The sequence below is a fragment of the Eumetopias jubatus genome, unplaced genomic scaffold (genome assembly GCF_037043125.1).
Source record: "Eumetopias jubatus isolate StellerSeaLion01/CBP00866 unplaced genomic scaffold, mEumJub1_p1.0 scaffold_7, whole genome shotgun sequence".
Taxonomy (NCBI): domain Eukaryota; kingdom Metazoa; phylum Chordata; class Mammalia; order Carnivora; family Otariidae; genus Eumetopias; species Eumetopias jubatus.
This window is the reverse complement of record NW_028274813.1, coordinates 114,162,184-114,170,531: the sequence shown is the minus strand read 5'-3', so window position 1 is coordinate 114,170,531 and position 8,348 is coordinate 114,162,184. Positions and strand designations below refer to the sequence as shown.

Genomic DNA, 8,348 nt, shown 5'->3' with positions numbered 1-8,348 from the left:
AAAGCATTAAGACCCTACTTGAGTGCCAGCCATCTCCTCCATGAAGACTTTCCCAGTTTTCCTCAGCTAGGAAGAATCTCCCTGCTCTGAGCTCCTAGGTCTATTTATATACACATTTCTGCCTTGCCTTACTTAGCTCTTGCTGTAGCATCAACTCGGGTAGGTCTGGAGCCCTTGAAGGGTATAGAGAGAGCATCTCATCCAGCCTCTGTAATCGCGCTCAGAAGCAGGTGCAGGATGAATGTGTCTGCCTCACCCACGGTAGACAAGCGCCTGTTGCCTGAACACAGGACTCGCCGCTTACACCACTCATGCTTAGGTAGCCACCTAAGAGAATGGGCTGGACACGGTTAGGTTACACAGCCTGGGGAATTGGGCCATTCCAGCCAGTCGCTAGGATGTCCCTACCAGCCTCCGCTACCCAGCTCCAAATGGGGTGTGAGTGCGAAGGAAGTGGGGCCGGGTAGCCCCGCTGGCTCCTCCTCCGAGTCCACCCTGCGGATCTCTGAGTCTCAGGTCTCCTTCCAGTCCAAGGGTCTCAAGAAACTCGAAGGGGCGGTACCGGAGAGATGATACGGGCCTCTACCGCGGATGCGCTTCCCACTCGCAGCTAGTTTAATTTATTTATTTAATGTTTTTTGGAGGGAGGGAGCGTTCAATGAAGGGGAAGAGGTGGAGCGAGGGAAGGAGGCGGGCCCAGGCTGACTGACGCTAGCGCCGGGGAGCCAATGGCCGGTGGGGGGCGTTCCCCCCCATTCAGGACTCCTCGCCTGGCTCGGAAGGTATGTTAAACAGCTGCTTTTAATTTGGTCTCCCCAATCTCGGGCGTTTGGGGGGCTAGCTCGCTGGTCAGTGGCTCAGGCCGGTCCGCCACGGTGCGGGCGCCGCGGGCCCCGGGACGGAGCTAGGGGAGGCTCGGAGTCCGGCGGCCGAGGGAGGCGCGGGGCAGGCCAGGAAGGAGAGCTCTTGGCGCCGCCCGCTCGCCAGTGTGTGTGTTTTCCAAGCCGGGCCGGATTCGTGGGGAGGGGGTCGGCCCGGCCCGGGGTCGTCAGTGCGCCGGCCGTGCTGCCTAGTTTATTTCACCGAGCAGTCGGTTTCGGTAGGTTTCGGCGGCGGACTGGGTAAGGGGCGGGCAGGGGGAGATTCCTTCCCCCCTCGCTCCTGGAATGCCTTTAAAAAAATTATTGTAAAGAAGAAAATAGGGGATATTCCGTACGCCGACTGGAACCGAGCCTGGGCTGCGGCGCGCGGGCTCGGCAGGGGGCGGCGGCCTGAGCCCGGCGGGCCGGGCCCACTGAGCCCGCGGCGCCCGGAGTTGGTTGAGAGCTGGAGTTAGCGAGCGACCCGCAGCCGGCGGCTTTCCCCGCTAACCATGCTGTGCGAGGGCGGCAGCCACCCGGAGGGTTTTGTTTCGGCCCGCAAACTTGACGGAGGGGGCGATGGGCGCGATCCGGAGAGGCGCGGGCGCCGTGGGCCGCGGTTGTTATGGACTCTGGGGGCGGGGGCAACGCCGGACTTGCGGGAGGGGCGGCCGGGGGCGGGGGAGGCCACCGGAAAGAGCCCCCCGCGCCTGGCCACTAGCTCCGCGCGCCGGTCTGTGTTCTCCGAACTCCCGGGCCGTGGCAGTAGAGCCAGCATTCGGCGCCGGAACCCGCCAGGCCGCGAGCCCGCGCGGAACTCGGCCCGGGGGTATGGAAAACCTCCAGGAACTCGGTGGCGGCTTCGACCCGCGGCCCCAGCTGATCCCCTTGCAAACATGGAGCTGCCTCCTTCCCCGCCCACCCCAAGCCGACCGCGGCGGCGGCGGCTGCGGCTCCCTTCTCCTCCCCCGGCCGTGCGGCTCGCCCGCTCATGGGGCGGGGGCGGGGGCGCGGGCATGTGAGCGCGCCCACGAGGGGGTGGCCTGAAAGGGGCAGTGAAGGTCGGAAACTGGGAAAACAGTCTCCACGCTAGGAATCGGGAAAAGGAAATGCATCATTGGGCGGGGAGGGGCGCGGGGGGCGCGCCTGTCAGCCGGGATGGCGGCCGCGGGCTGGAAGGCGGGGCGCCGGCGCTAACCGCCGGGGTCGGGTGGGGCGATGCCGGGAGAGGAGGCGCCGGGGCCCCGGCCCACGGAGCGCCGGGTTGCCCCTGCCTCCACTCCTTGGCCTAGCCTGTTTACTATCTACTCCAGCAGCCGCTGCTTGTGCAACCCTCCCGGAGGGGAGCTGAGGGGCGGAGCCTCTCCCTCTCTCTTCCACCCACCTCGGGCTCCTCTAGAGGGCCCGCCTTCTCTTGTCTTCGACTGGCTGGGCGAGACTCCCTTTTTTCCTTCTCGGTTCTCGACTGGATGACATTCTCTCGAGCTCCGCCTATCGGAGGCCGGGCTGGAGTTTAAGTTGCTAGGATTTTTTTCCGTGAAGGGCGGAGGGAGGATTCCTACGACTTACGTGAGGCGCAAGGTCCCGCCCCCACTCCTGATTGGTGAGATGGGTAATCTCCGCCCCCTCCGCCCGAGCGAGCTAGGATGGGGGGAAGTCCACCCCCTGTTCTCCGCCCCTTCCCCTACCCTGTGTGCGCGCTCGGCACATGTGTGAGTCCCGCCTTGCTCCTTCGAACTGTCCTCCCGCCCGGAAGTCCCGGGTTTGGAGTCCTTGGCGCGGGGAGGGGGGAGGGGGCGAAGAGAGCTGAGAAGGCACACAATGATTCCTCTAAGGCTGGAGATTCTGGTAGCTTTGCGATGAAGTTAGGGGTTAACGGCATGAGTGGATTTCGGGGCCCTCGGCTCCAGGGATTCTGCAGGGGTGCATCTGGCCTTCCGGGCCAACTACTAAAGTTCTGACCCTGCGGCCTGGCTATTCTCGCGCCTCTTGACTTCCCGGAGATCACCCTGAATTTAAGCTTGAGAACGCCGCGGACGCCGGCAGCTTGGCCTTAGGTGGCTTTAACTAAAACTCTGAGCAACCTAAGATTGGCCTGGGTGCTTTAGGCAAGGTCCAAGGTGGTTCACCCCTGTTGACAGAGAAGTCGGGGGCGGCCCAACTCTGCTTGGATTCGAAGTGATTCTTGAGGTCCAGGTGGAGCGTCGTGTGGCACCCAGTCCAGGGAGCCGGGGACGGCCCAGAGTGAAAGGTACCGTCGATAAGTTCTGCAAAAGTGCCGCTTCTTCCTAACCTCGAAGAGATTTGATTCGAGCGTCGCTTTCGTTGGTGTGACCTTTTTTTAGAGCTCCGGCTTTGGGCAGGGCTTGGCTCTCATCCTTAGCTACTCATGGAGTTCACAGTTCACTGCCTTGTCCTTACGGCTCGAAGCCATCATTGGAGTCAGGCCCACCTGTTGCCAGCGCTGGTTTCCTTGCCGTCTCCCCTGGATTGCGGAGGGAGGACAAGATAGGACCTGGGAGCGGGTTCCCTGGGGCCTGCCACTTGGGGACTGACACGGCTCTCGGGGGAGTAGCCTTTTGCTGGAGAGCGGGAAAACTCTAGTCCCGCCCCCTCCTTTCCTGGCGCTCCTTGAGCGCCCCCCAAAGCAGGGCCAGCGTCCGTTCTCCGCCCCATTTCGTGAATAAATAAAAGCAACCTAGGCATTGCAAGCACTTTGTCTCTGTGTGTTTGAAGCACTATAACCTACACAGAGAAGGCCTAGGGACTGCCATTAACACTTGTTGGCCAAAGGAGTAGGTGAACAGCCATTCTTATCTTTTGTCACCAACTGTGGAATTTTTATTCTTTGTATGAAGTGTGGGGTGAAGGTTCATTTATGCTGTGGCCTGTTTGGTCTCCTTACTCAGTTCGAGTCCGAGTATGCCTCCAGATACACCCTGGAGATCGCAAACGCTTTACACCTCACGCTCCGCCTTCCGGAGGCTTGCCAGGGCGGTGGCTGTTAGGGCCCTGCCTTCATTTTGGTTATCTCCGCCCTCTTAGGACTGCATACTCAAGTTTAGGGATTGTCGGTGTTAGAAGTGTGCAGCCAAAACTAGCTGCGGGTTGGCAACCACTGGGACTATTTTTCGGCTTGGGTCTCCAGCTCTTAATTCTGTACGTACTGAAAGGAGTTGTACGGGTCCGGTTGCTCCGGATATTTGTGTTTACAAGGAAGCAGCGTGCGGAAATGTAAATTGTAGAGAGAACTGGATAGGATGAGGTTTTCTTTCTTTCTTTTATTTTTTCTTGTAAGGGGTCCTCCACGGTGGTGTGTTGCTGTCTCTCCCTTTCAAATCCCAAGGCTTCGGATCTCAGCTGCTGAGCTCCGCGCCCCCTCCTGTTTCGGGCCCTGGAACTCTCTGCACTTCAGTCTCTAGTGTAAACATTCCACAAAAGGACTGCTAAGGTTCAGCCTCCTCACGCGGGGCGGAGTCAGTTCCTTTCGAGACGGGCGTCCTGGCCAATGGAGGCTGCTACCGGCGCCGAGATATCCAATCGGGTGGTTGGGGGCGGGGCCTGCCTCATTTACGGACATTTTACCCCACATCGGTTACTTACCTTCCTGGGGCAGCGAGAGAGCCAGGGGTAGCCTTCCAATGCGATGACCGGCGAGGGCGGGAGCCGACTTGTTGGGCCTGTGGCTGAGACCGCACGGGGCGGGATATGTGGAGTCCTCCAATGAGACGTGAAGAGCTCCCCTGCTTCCTCCAATAGTGTTGAGGCGTGGGGGTGGGATTCAGCAATTCGCCTCCAATAGGCGGGGTTGAGTTAGGGAAGCTCCCCGCCAATAGGGGCGTGGAGAAGGTGAGCGGCTCCCCCTCCCCTCCCAGCCGAGGGGGAAGGGGCGGGCAGCCGGCAGGTAGGGCACAGCGATTGGTTAAACCTTTGACGGGCGGATAATGCGGCCTGTGGCGGAGCGAAGTTGAGTCTTCCCTCTGCGGGGCGGGCCGGGGGAGTGGGCGGGATTTCCCGGGTAACAGAGAAGCGGCCGCGGCGGTAGAGGCGGCGGAGACGGTTTCTCCATCTTTCCCCCCCTCCCCTTCCCCCCTCGGAGTTTCCCTCCCTCCCTCCCTCCCTCCTTCCCAGTCTGGGCACCGGGGCCTGTGACCGTTTCGTTAGCGGAGAGGAGGCTGCCAGTCCGCTTCGGCGGGCCTGTGCCTGCGCCGTTCTCGGGGCCTCCCTGCTGAGCCCGAGGCTCACGCCGAGAGGGACACGCAGTGAGGAGCGGCCGAAGCAGCTTTGCGGTGAGAGCACGCCGGGCCAGGGTCGGGGCGGGGAGCCTGGTGGCGGGTAACGCTGGACTCGAGGGTGTGTATTTTTAGGGGGCCTGACCTCCTCGGCTTCCCGTAGAGCAGACGGGCGGGAGGTGTGTGGATGTGTGAGGGGGGTGGGGGGCGGAGCGGGGTAGCTCTTCGTGCGGGAGGGGGAGGAGAGCGTAGTCCCGGTGCGCGCGGAGGGGGCGGGCTCTCGCGCCGCCGCTCAGGGGCGGGGCCGGCGCGCGCGTGCGATTGTGGAGAAAGGGGCGGGGCCGGCCCTGGCTAAGTGCTGTTTGCGGTCGACCACCCCTCCTATCTTCCCGAGGTGGGCGGGGCCTCAGCTGGGCAGCCGCGCACTGGCATGGTGGGGTTGGGGGACGGGCAAGGGGTCTCCCGCGTGTGGTTTCGGGGCGCGGCAGGGAGGGGGCGTGAAGTCTGCTTTCCTCCGCCTTCTCGGGATCCGGTTGGCCGGAGGGGCCGTACGGAGCGGCGATGCCACTCCCCCAGGCCGTCCTCCCCCCTCCCCCCTCCCCCCGGTTTCCGCCTCCTTGGCAAGTGAGGCGGGGTTCGGGAAAGCCCGCTGTCCGGTCTGGCTTGGAGTCGCGGCGCCCAGATCTGCCCCGCCCTACGTCTCCGTGGGGGTGGGAGGGGCTCCCGCCGACTCTGAGCTGCGGAGGTGTCAGGACTTACTCTTGTGCCTCGGCCATGCCTTTTGCCTGGGGCAAGAGGGCTGTGTGCCAGAGCTGTTGTCTGTCTTAGCTCCACGCAGCATAGATGGCACCGTTCAGCCTTGGAGAGTGGAAGCACGGTCACCGCCGCTTGTAATTATTGGGGCGAGGTGCTCAAGGTCCTTTCGTTGGGAGTCTTGCAGTGGAGTGGCTGCTCGTGCTGTGACCATGCTTCCGCAGCGGTGATTGTGGGGGGAGGGGCGGAGAGTCATCAGAGACTAGAAAATGTGGCCGGGGACAACCTTTCTTGGAGTTCCCTTAGGTTCAGTTACTATGGCTGTACGGGGCGGGGTTTCCTTTGAGCCAATAGGGTGGTGGGTAGTTAGACTTGGCCACTGTTAGGTGTCTTAGGACTTCAAACCCAGTTAGCCAGAAAAAGTCTTTAACTAAGCTGAGATTTAGAAAAGGAAGGGTTGGATTTACATTTTACTATTTAAAAAAACTATATGTTTATAAAAGATGGTGATTTAAAAAAAAACTCAGACTGAATAAAATACTCTTGATTTCTTCTGCTCTTGCATTTTTGAAAGCTTTCATTGTACATACAGGTGGTTCTGATATGTAAGCTTAATTTCACAAATAAGTTGCAATTTAGGTAACGAGGTGTTCTTGAAAAATCTTCTCTTCTGATTTTATGTAATTGTTAGAACATCTAGACCATTTCTATTTATATTCTGTAAAACATAGTGTTCTTGCCCTGTTTTGTTACAGAGGGTGAAGTCGAGGACTAATGTAGTTTTGTGTATGTGACTTTCATAGCATTGCCCTCCAACCTGTATTGGGGAGTTGCCTTAGGACATTTCATGTTTAATGAACTATTTAATTTTTTTAAGTTTTTTTTTTTTTTTTTTAATTTAAGTAATCTCTATACCCAACATGGAGTTTGAGCTCAGGAGATCAAGAGTCGCATGGTCTTCTGGCTAAGCCAGCGAGGCTCCCCGTAATGAATTATTTTAAATGAGGTTTTTGCTCTGACTTGATACGTTCTCTTTTCTTAAGAGAAATTACATGTTTTTGATATTTTTTTTATGAGAATATAAACACGGAGGAATATATTTATAGACTAATATCTGAGCAAGCCCTCTGACTGATACCTGAAGTTAAATTCTAGATTTGTGCTTTGTTCAGGTGGGACTGAGAGCTTGATGTCCTGCCCTATATTCATGTGAAGAGAGTAAGTCCTATCTCAGTTAAGGAAGTAGCAATGGCAAAGGTAGCTTTTTCATTTGAGTGATAGTGACTATATTAGAATTGGTGTGGAGACAGAAAGCCTGGGTGTTTTTCTGATGTTATAAACTGCCAAAGATAGTGGAGATAGTGGAGAGGAAGGTTTGGTCAACACAAAGTTGTTCACACCATTTGCAGTGCTGTCTGCTGGGAAACGTGGAAGACCTAAATCGTGCCCTTAATATGTTGTCTCTTGGGGCACCAGGGTCAGAAGTCCCACATATGCTTTAAGGATTCAAGTAAGAACCTGGATGTACTATATTAGGGAAGTTTTTATAAATGCTTCTTACCTTTCCAAATAGCAGTATGATATAGACTATAGTTTTGTCAGAGTTAAGACCCTGATAGATTGGCATTTTGTAATTAAGGTTTTACCCTAAGAGTAAGATTTTTGTGTGTGTGTGTGTGTGTGTGTGTAAAGAGGTATGTAATAATTTGATAAGATTCTTGGTAAAGCATAGTCCTGTTTATATCTTAAGTACAGACAAGATAACTGGAGATCTTTTCAAGGCAGATGTAATGGCTGCAAATTTTAGTCAGAATTAAAAGATTATGTCCATGTCATTCAGTAATCTAGTGAAGTGCTTTAGAAGGCTTTCTCAGGGCGCCTGGGTGGCTCAGCTGGTTGGGTGTCTGTCTTCGGCTCAGGTCATGATCCCAGCGTCCTAGGATTGACTCCCGCATCGGGCTCCTTGGTGGGCAGGGAGCCTGCTTCTCCCTCTGCCTGCTGCTCGCTCTCTCGCGCTCTTGCTCACTCTCTCTGACAAATAAATAAAATGTTTAAAATAAAAAAGGCTTTCTCCTTGTAATACTAGTAAGAGTTGTTAAGCTTTACTTTCTGTAGATTCTCCTAAAAATGATAAATGATAGTTAACATGCTTTTTATTTTTTAAAAAAAGATTTATTTGAGAGAGCGTGTGCATGGTGGGGGGAGGCACAGGGGCGGGGAGGCCCAGAGGGAGAGAAAGAAAGAATCCTCAAGCAGACTCCCTGCTGAGCACGGAACCCAGTGCTGGGGCTCCATCCCAGAACCCTGAGATCATGACCTGAGTCGCAGTCAAGAGCCGGCTGCTTAACCAGCTGAGCCACCCAGGCACCCCATTAACATGCTTTTTAAAACTATATCCTCTGTCTATATGAAAAATAAAAACTTTCATTTTTTTCTAAAGATTTATTTTTTTTTAATTTAAAAAATAAAGATTTATTTATCCTATAGAGAGAGCACACGCACA

The 8,348-nt window shown here is 56.1% G+C and overlaps 1 protein-coding gene across 2 annotated transcripts in view; it reads left to right on the top strand.

Annotated features, from left to right (window-relative positions):
* The first annotated feature begins 765 nt into the window (after positions 1-765).
* The window catches only part of SIN3A (SIN3 transcription regulator family member A), a 71,090-nt gene continuing 63,507 nt past the window's right edge, over positions 766-8,348 (top strand). The window contains exon 1 of one of the 2 annotated variants that reach the window (XM_028100031.2): positions 766-782. The gene's annotated coding sequence lies outside the window, so the exon portion shown is untranslated. Of the gene's footprint in view, positions 783-4,972; positions 5,150-8,348 lie in introns of those variants that run through there. The other variant, XM_028100029.2, reaches the window with a different exon arrangement.